Source organism: Vespula pensylvanica, chromosome 12, assembly GCF_014466175.1.
Source record: "Vespula pensylvanica isolate Volc-1 chromosome 12, ASM1446617v1, whole genome shotgun sequence".
Lineage (NCBI taxonomy): Eukaryota > Metazoa > Arthropoda > Insecta > Hymenoptera > Vespidae > Vespula > Vespula pensylvanica.
Genome location: NC_057696.1, coordinates 2,588,580 through 2,597,751, shown reverse-complemented (window position 1 = coordinate 2,597,751; position 9,172 = coordinate 2,588,580). Strand labels below are relative to the sequence as shown.

At 35.5% G+C, this 9,172-nt stretch overlaps 1 protein-coding gene across 6 annotated transcripts in view; it reads left to right on the top strand.

The window, feature by feature from the left end:
- Positions 1 to 681: 681 nt before the first annotated feature.
- The window catches only part of LOC122633572 (polypyrimidine tract-binding protein 1), a 305,402-nt gene continuing 296,911 nt past the window's right edge, over positions 682 to 9,172 (top strand). For all 6 annotated transcript variants that reach the window (XM_043821596.1, XM_043821591.1, XM_043821593.1 and 3 more), the window contains exon 1: positions 682 to 888. The gene's annotated coding sequence lies outside the window, so the exon portion shown is untranslated. The remainder of the gene's footprint in view (positions 889 to 9,172) is intronic.

Sequence of the window (9,172 nt, the reverse complement as noted above, 5' to 3'; positions counted from 1 at the left end):
CTCTCTCTCTCTCTCTCTCTCTCTCTCTCTCTCTCTCTCTCTCTCTCTGCCGTGAACAAGCGACGCACCAACTGACGATCGCTATTACCACTACCATACTACTAATACTAATACTAATGTACTACTACTACTACTACATTACTACACACTACACTACCTATCTATTACTACTACACAAATACACTACGACAGAGAGTACCAGCACGAGACAAGAACGCGTCATCGAGGAAACAGCCTGACGTTGTTTGTTCACGGCATCGATTCGAATCGTACTTCGCGTCTCTCGCGTGTTACACCGTAAAACCACTGGTGGTGGTGCCGTGCGTGCGTGCGTGCGTGCGTGCTGTGTGTGTGTGCTGTGTGGGGGAGGAAAAAGAAAGAAATATTATATTATCATCATCGAATTTCTACTTTCTCGAAGATTATCTTTGCTTTTCCTTTTTTTGTTGTTTTTTTTTTCTTCCTTTTCTTTCTCTCTCTCTCTTTCTCTCTCTAAACGCGAGTGCATTTTTATTTCTGATTATCAGTAATCTCTGTCTATCTGTCTATCTCTCTCTATCTCTCTATCTATCTATCTATCCGTACATCTATCATTCTATCTGTGCATTTTTTTTTCATCGAAAGATTTTTGTGCCCTGTGGAAAGAATAATAATAATAATAATAGTAATAATAATAAAAAGAAGAAATAGAAGAGAGAGAGATCACCCCCGTAAGAAGAAGAAAAAGGAATAAAAGCGGCGAAGAGGAAGAAATAAAGGAAAGAAAGGGAGAGAAAGATATATAAACTTTTTTTGGGATATACGTCTTTTTTTCTTCGTTTGAAAACTAAGCCAGCCGGTTTCAAAACGACGTACTTCGCCAGTGATCATCGTCCTACCGTTGTCACGGTCAGTATACTATATCAAATAATAATAACAATAATAATAATATGCGTCATATACGCATATCATATACATACATTTACGTATATATATTTATATAAAAGAAACGATCGTGAGTACACGTATGTACGTACGTATATGTAATAATGTGTACCACACTATCTACTTCTCACACGGCCACGAGACACGTAGCGTTGCTCGAGGGCCCTTGCGGATCGAGCGCCTCGAGGACGACGAGTAAACGTCGTCTCCGTCTTCTTCTCCTTCTACTTCTTTTCTTTCGTCGAACCATTCTCTGCTCTTCACTCCTTTTCGTTTTATGTTTTTGCGAGGCGCGCGCACGCCCGTTGCCCGGTCGCTTCGAAAAACCCAAAACCCTGCACGTTTCTCTATACGGACTTGTGGAGAGAAGATAGAGGGCGCATGTCCGCCGACGAAACACGTCTCGCGTGCCCTTCGAATCGAGACGAAGACCGAGCTAGATCCTTGCTCCTTCTCTTTCTATCTTTTTCTACCTGCCGACATTCCTTACTCCTTCTCTCCTTACTCTTCTCTCTCCGTCCCCTCTCCATCCTCCTTTCTTTAGAACTCGACGATGCTTCTTCTCGGACTAAGCGTTACCTCTTCGACCGAGAAATTCGACCCTCGACCGTTTGAATCTACTACTCCACCACTATTACTACTACTACTATTATTATTAGTAATACTACTACCTAGGACTTCATACATTCATAACCTATAATGTGTATTTTATAAATGTGGACATGTAGGATATATAGGTAGTATTACTACTACCACGATTACTACCACTGCTATATACGTTCATAACCTATAATGCGTATTTTATAAGAACGGATGTCTATTGAATCTTCTATTACTACTACTACTATTACTACTACTACTACTACTACTACTATTTTACTATTAGTATTACGTCGTAACCTATAATATATTATTATGAGCATGTAGGTCCTATGCACATGTATATGTATATGTATATGTATATATTTCTATGCGTGGAAACTTTTCACGCCGAATAAGTTTTTCTTCCTTTATTATTATTTTCTTTTTTTTTTCTTTTTTTTTCATATAGGTTAAAAAGTTCGAGATAAATTTGTATGGGAAGATCAGTCAGCGGTGACTTTTTATATTTAGTTTATATTCTCTGTGTTTATATAGTACACGTATATATTTTCTTGCGTGTACGTGTATGCGTGTTATTTCTAAGAAATATTCGTTTCGTTCGTTTGGACGGTCACAGACCGATATTCTCTCTTATAGGAAAGAGAGTGAGTGAGAAAGAGAGAGTGAAAGAGACAAAGAGAGAGAGAGAGAGAGAAGCCATCGATATTTATTTCGCGTCTCTCGTCCGTAAGCGACGCGTGTCACGAAGACGGTTAACGACTTCGCGATACGTTCAGGGGTGTCCATTTTATCATGGTGGCTATTCCCGGATACTACGTTGATCGTACGATCGATTGAAAAACTTTTAACGAGAATTGAATATTATTTCTTCCGTTGGAGAGAAAAAACGCTCGATAATTTTATCCTTCGTCTTAAATTCGTAATTTCGTAAATTCTTCTTCGTAATGAGCATAATACATAATAATAATAATCATAACGATAATAATGATAATGATAATAATAATAATAATAAGTGATACAGGTTAGTTGACGATATATATATATATATGTACATGTATATATGTACATGTATATATGTATATATTTAGTATTTAGTCGTGATTTTTGATCGCCGATGGCAAACGATAAAGAAACGTTCGTTTGCGTAGACGTTCTTCGTGTGTCGTGCGTTCGTGTATTATTCCTGTTCCGATCGTTTTTATAAATATTAATATACGGGATATTTATATATATACACACACAACGTATCTGTATATATCATTCGCATCTGAACACGCGAAGGACAACGTTTACGAGGAGATACGATACGCGCTATTTTACCTTGTGTAATTTGACGAAATAATCGCGGGACAAAATGCGTATTTTATCGACGTCGTCGTCGTCGTCATCGTCGTCTTTGTCGTCGTCCTAGTTCACAAAAATGGCGTCAAACGAACGAGCTTGTCCTTGAATTAATTGAAAGAAAAAGGAAAAGAAAAAAAAGAAGACCGGTAGGGTAAGCTTTCTCTCTCGTTTTTTTTCTCTTTCTTTTTCTCTTTCGTATATGATTTCCAATCGTCTAATTTCCGAAAAGTACGTTTCCGAGAAATTCGCTTTTTCTTTCTCTCTTTCTTTTATTTTCTTCTTCCTGCGTCTCTTCTGTTTCTTTTCTATGCGTGTGTGTTGTGTGTGTACGCGTAACGATGCGGAGTCGCGTCATCATCATGGCTCGACTCTCGTCGGTACACGTACAACGCTTTGTTCAGCACTCTCTGCTACTTCTCTCTCTCTCTTTCTCTTTCTCTCTCTTACTCTTTCTCTTTCTCTCTCTTACTCTTTTGTAAACACAGTTCACGAAGCTGTCATGGACTCGGACGAGCAACCGCCGGCCGGCAGGCCTTTCGTTTCGTTTCGTTTCGTTTCGTGCCGAACATCGCCTTTCGTGGAATCCATCTTCCTTTCTGTACTTCTTTCTTTTGTTTCCCCTCCCCTCTCTCTCTGTTTCTCTTTTTTCCTTCTGCTTTTCTTTCTTTCATCTGGACTTGGTTGTTACATATTATATATGGGTGTGCTTTAGGTAGTAAGAAAATTTTTGGAAAGCAAGATTTATGGGAGTTGATCTTATATGATCCTTGGTGGTACATAGTTAATAGAAAAATGTAAAAGCGTACATATGATTTATATTCGTCGGGTTCTCCCGTGATTTATCTTGGATGTTAATTTGAAGAATTATTATTATTTTTTGCTATTCTTTTTTAAAGAACAAAGATTAAATAGGAAATATACATTGGATATCAATAATATCGCAAATGTTAGTATATATCGAAATGCGTAAATAATGTTGCATTAAAAAAAAAGTATATATATATATATATATATATATATATATATATAAACACACACACGTTACAAAAAAGAAAAGAAAAGAAAAGATGGTCGATGTGACCTCTTAAAAATCAGGTGTTTTTTTTTTCTTACTCTCATCGTTTTACGTTCGATATATAATAAATACCAGTTCGATTACTTTCCAATGTCGTTGGACGACGACGTTCTTACGTAAGGCTCGTTTTCGCGTAACCGCGACATTGGAAACGGTCGAATCGACATTAACCCGGTTTTGATCCTACCAGTAAGAGGAGAGTGTAAAAGAGCGAGAAACAGAGATAGAATGAGTAGAAGGATGGAGGGAAAAGAGGAGAAAAAGGAGAGGAGGAAGAGGAGGAGGAGTAGGAGTAGGGTCGTCGACGGTATGTCCGTAGGTTAGAAAGGAAGTCGACGAAACTTGTTGAATTCGTTAGAGGTGTGCCAACTTTATAGCGATAACGAAGAGGAATGTCGACTTATAAACTTCAGAGAATGAAAAATAACGTTTCAAATGATCGTAGTTACTTGACTTAACACGCAGGGATGTTTCTCAACGTGTTTTCTGTCTGACCGATTAGCCAATCTAATCCCCGTTCCTCAATTGTGGGATGACGTAAGAGATAAAGTTATATACAGGGTGGCTCACAAGTAAAATTTCTGTCTTCGTTATTTCCTTCAATTTTGTTTATCTATATCTTTTTCTTTTTATAAGATTTCTTAAAATCGTCCAAGCTTTGAAGTCGCACACACACACGTGTGTGTGTGTGTGTGTATATATATATGTGTGTTTTACTTTATTTCCTTGTTAAAAGAATGAATCGATACTGATATCAGCTAATACGAAAAAATCGTTGTAATCGTTCGAATAAAATTGATACTTTCATTAATAATATTGCGATTAACGTTATAGAACTCTCGCATGATATCATCGATAATTTCTAAACGCGGAGAAGAAAAAGAATTTTAATTAGAAACGATTAATATTAATAGTTAGCTAACGATGATATTTTTAAGAAGAAATAATCGATCCTCGAATATTACTTCAAATTTTTATCACGAATCGTTTCTTTAGACGCTCTTAGCTATTACATATTTCCATAGGATGCGGTGTGAACCGGTTTTGTGAATCGGAATGTCACACAAGTTGAGAAACACTGTGTTCGCTAAAAGGAAGGAAGGTTCCCGAACGGTTCTCCTCCTCGTCGAACGGCACGAGAGAGGAGCTATCGTACAAAAGGTTGAGATTTGTATACGTCGAAATATCAATATCTTCTCTCTCTCTCTCTCTCTCTCTCTCTCTCTCTCTCTCTCTCCATTTTTTTTGCTGTATTTTTTATTATTCTTTTTTCCTTCACTTTTTTTACTTTCTCTCTCTCTCTCTCTCTCTCTCTCTCTCTTTCTCACACTCTTGTCAAGGGTAGTCAAGGAGGAAGAGGAAGAAGAGGAGGAGGAGAAAGTGATGGAGGTGGAGGTAGAGATATGGAGATGGAGGAGAGAAAAGAGGAGGAGAGGATGCTCTTTGGCCCTTCGACGTTTTTCCCTTGGCGACGCGAAGCACTTTGCGAAGGGCACGTTTCACGCTTGACACCGGCCGTTACGATCATACGAAGAACGTTGTGTAGTATTATGGTGTGTTGGAACCTTCGACTCGAGTGCTCGGAGCGCTGGTCGAAAAGGGTTGTGAAAGGGTTCGACCGAGAGAGAAGGACCGAATGAGTCAGCCCTTTTTTAACGCTTTCAGTACGACGCCGTCGTCGACGGAATCTTATCGTCCTAGAATTGTGTACTATTTCTCTCTCTCTCTCTCTCTCTCTCTCTCTCTCTCTCTCTTTTCTTTTTTATTCTTTTCATTTCACTTTACTTTTTGAAAAGATTAGAAAGAGATTGAATTCAGCTGTAATGATTCATCGATTTTTGCGTGAGTTCTTTATTTACATAGTTTTAATATATATATATATGTATGTATGTATGTATGTATGTATGTATATACTTTTTCTCTCGTAAAAATTTTTCGTTCTATTGTGATTGAAAAGTTTTGTGGATCTATACATACATATATATATTTTTCTTTTTTATCTTAGATCGTTTCAGGCGATGTTTTTGTATACTATAATCTTAGATACTTGTGGTTCTTTTTGTTCTTTCTTTTTTCTCTCATTATATATATATATACACACACACACACACACACATCTTAGATCACTTTAGATTACTTCTTTTAATCTCACATCTTCCGATTTCTACGAACGTTTGTTATCTTGAAATTGTATACGTAGAATCACGATCGAAAATTTGCGCGGATCTTATTTGTTTCTTTAGATCATTTTTGAATGACTACATTTTATTATGCTTCTTCTAAGATCTCTCTGAAGTTTTCAATTTCCTGAAATTGATCGTTTAATCACGATCGAAGATTTTCGTGGATCTATTTCTTTCTATTGATCGAGTTCCTTCAAGATGACGTATTTTTTTTTCTTTTCTTTTCTTTTCTTTTTCTTTCTTTCTTTCTTTTTTTTTTTAGAAATGCCGACCAATCGTCGGCACCCACGCCGGCCACGAATTTCACAACGTCAGTACGTTCTCTTGCATATTTATATTCTACGAATCCCGATCTGGATTCTTTCCAGACGTGCGACACATATCTCGTAGAATTATCACACCTCTGTCTCTCTCAGTATGTTCGTCTGTCTGTCTGTATCTTTATTATCGTCCAAGTTCTCTTTCTAAGGAATTTAACTTTTTTCAGAAGAATATCCAAACACCTTTTTTTTTTTTTGTAACTTCAAGTGAGTTACGTCTGTTCTCTTCCTTATTTTTTCATCGTTTTATTTTCAATATCGAAAAGATAATTACTACGTTTTTTTCTCCTTACCTTACGATTAGAAAATTAGAATAAACAAAATTACAAAATTGAAAATTAAAAACAGCATTGTAATTAGAATTATTTTCGATTTAGATTGATTAGAATTTTAGGATTTACGATGAACGAACAATGAACGTAGTATAACATTAAAAATCATTTAAATATTTCACACACACTTCCACTTATTTTTACTATATCACACACACACACAAACACACACACAGAGAGAGAAGATATGTTAAAAAATCATTTAACATAACAATGTTAGTGATAATATAAAGCGATAAAAATGTTGTCCCCTTTGAGTCCCGAAAAAATGAATCGAAAAAAAAAGGAAAGAGAAAAGAAAAAGGAAGAAAAAAATATACAAAAATAAGAGAGAGAGAGAGAGAGAGAGAGAGAGAGAGAGAGAGAGAGAGAGAGAGAGAGAGAGAGAGAGAGAGAGAGAGAGAGAGAGAGAGAGAGAGAGAGAGAGAGAGAGAGAGAGAGAGAGAGAGAGAGAGAGAGAGAGAAATTGTGCACACCTCATTCGGTCTTTTACGTGCTCTCGACGTACATACATGGTTCTAATCACGAAATATTTTAAAACGCGCGCGCACATATATACGTACACATACATACACATACATACATATTACATACATGAACACGTACGTACGGATATACATCCATATATATACATACATACACATACGCATTATAGTAGGACGCTTTGAAAACGACGTCCGGTCGCAGAGTACAAGAGCTTGTTTTGCAAGTGCAGGTTCGCGATAACGCCAACCGGACCTCTCGTATTGCCGTGTCGTGCTGCGCTTTGTATTCCGAAGCTTCGCGTTACACCGACACGTCGACCATTACGTGGAAAAAGAGAAACGTATGTATGTATGTATGTATGTATGTGTCCTATGTACGTATATACATACGTACAGCATGACGTAACGTATGTATGTATGTATGTATGGATGGATGGATGGATAGATGGATGAATATATACATATTGTAAAATGCTTACGTTTGCATTAACTTATGTATATTCGTTTCTTCTTTCTTTCTTCGGTTATCTTCTTCGATCTGAGCTTCTTCTGTTTTTTTTTTTTTTTTATTTATTAAAAAATATATTTGTCTGTATTAAAAAGAAAAATTCAGAATAACTTGGTTCGTTTGTTAATTAATAATTTATAGTTGATGTGTGTGTGTGTGGGGGGGGGTGTAACGTGAAAATTACTTAGTATCACACAGGCTTGATTAAAAAAGTTGACGTATTATTAATAAAACTAAAAAAAGAAGAAAGTACTCTAAAAGATTTTCATTCTAATTTCGGAATAGAATTTAATATAGAAGTGCTTCGTAAATAGCGTTTGTTTAACTTAAAAAAGAAACGGAAAAAGAAGAAAGAAAAAAAAAAAATTTGGAACAAAAAATATCTAAATCCCTGTTAATTAAAATATTTTTAATTTTACTTCTATTCAGGGATATAAAAAAAAAATTGTATTATGAAGTATTTAGAAAATATTGAGTTTATTATACGGGTCGCAATTCTCTCTTTCTCTTTTTTCTTTTTTAATTTGTTACTTTCGTTATTTTAATATGTTAAAGAAACGTTTCGAGAATATTTTCGTGTCCTCGTCGTTTCCTCCACATTTTCGTAATTCACGGTTCTACAAATCTTCGAGTTTTCTGAAGAGATGACGAAGAGAGAGAGAGAGAGAGAGAGAGAGATGGATATAAACTCCGACTATCTATCTTTCTCTCTCAGTCTCTCATAAACGGTCTACCGGAAACCTTTGGGAAGAAAAGCAAACATTAGTTGTTGCTTTCGTAGCACGGGCTCTCTACAGCATCTATACGGATTACGATGAGAAAAGTAAAGGAGGAATTTCTTTCGGTGGACTAATTTCCGAATTCCATTACTAACGTCTTTCCAAACTTATCTGTCTCTCTTCATAATGTTCCTACCGATATTTTCAGTAAATTCAAGATGAAATCTATTGCTATAATCCATGATTACATAGAATTAGAGAATAGATTTGTTAGAAATTATTTATTAAGTTTCTCCTTTTTTTTTTTTTGTGATTTTTTCCTTCGTTATTATATGAGAAAACAATTGTTGTTATAGACAAATTAATTCTGATCAATCGCATTTCTTGGTAGATTAAATAGATTTATTTTTTATATAATATAAATAAAAAAAAGATTTTTTTTTTCCCTTAGACTAAAAAGTTATATACGAAATTTAATTTCGATTATAATCCAATCTTTCTTTTTTTTTCCCGTAGTTTCAACAAGGATACATCTTTATTACTAAGAAAGAAAAAGGAAAAAAAAAAAAGAAAAAAAAAAAGAGAGAACAAAGAAAGAAAAAAAATGAATCGTCATCATACGTTCTATCTTTATCCATTCAATAAAAATTTTGTTAATATTTGCTTGGTAACAGATCGG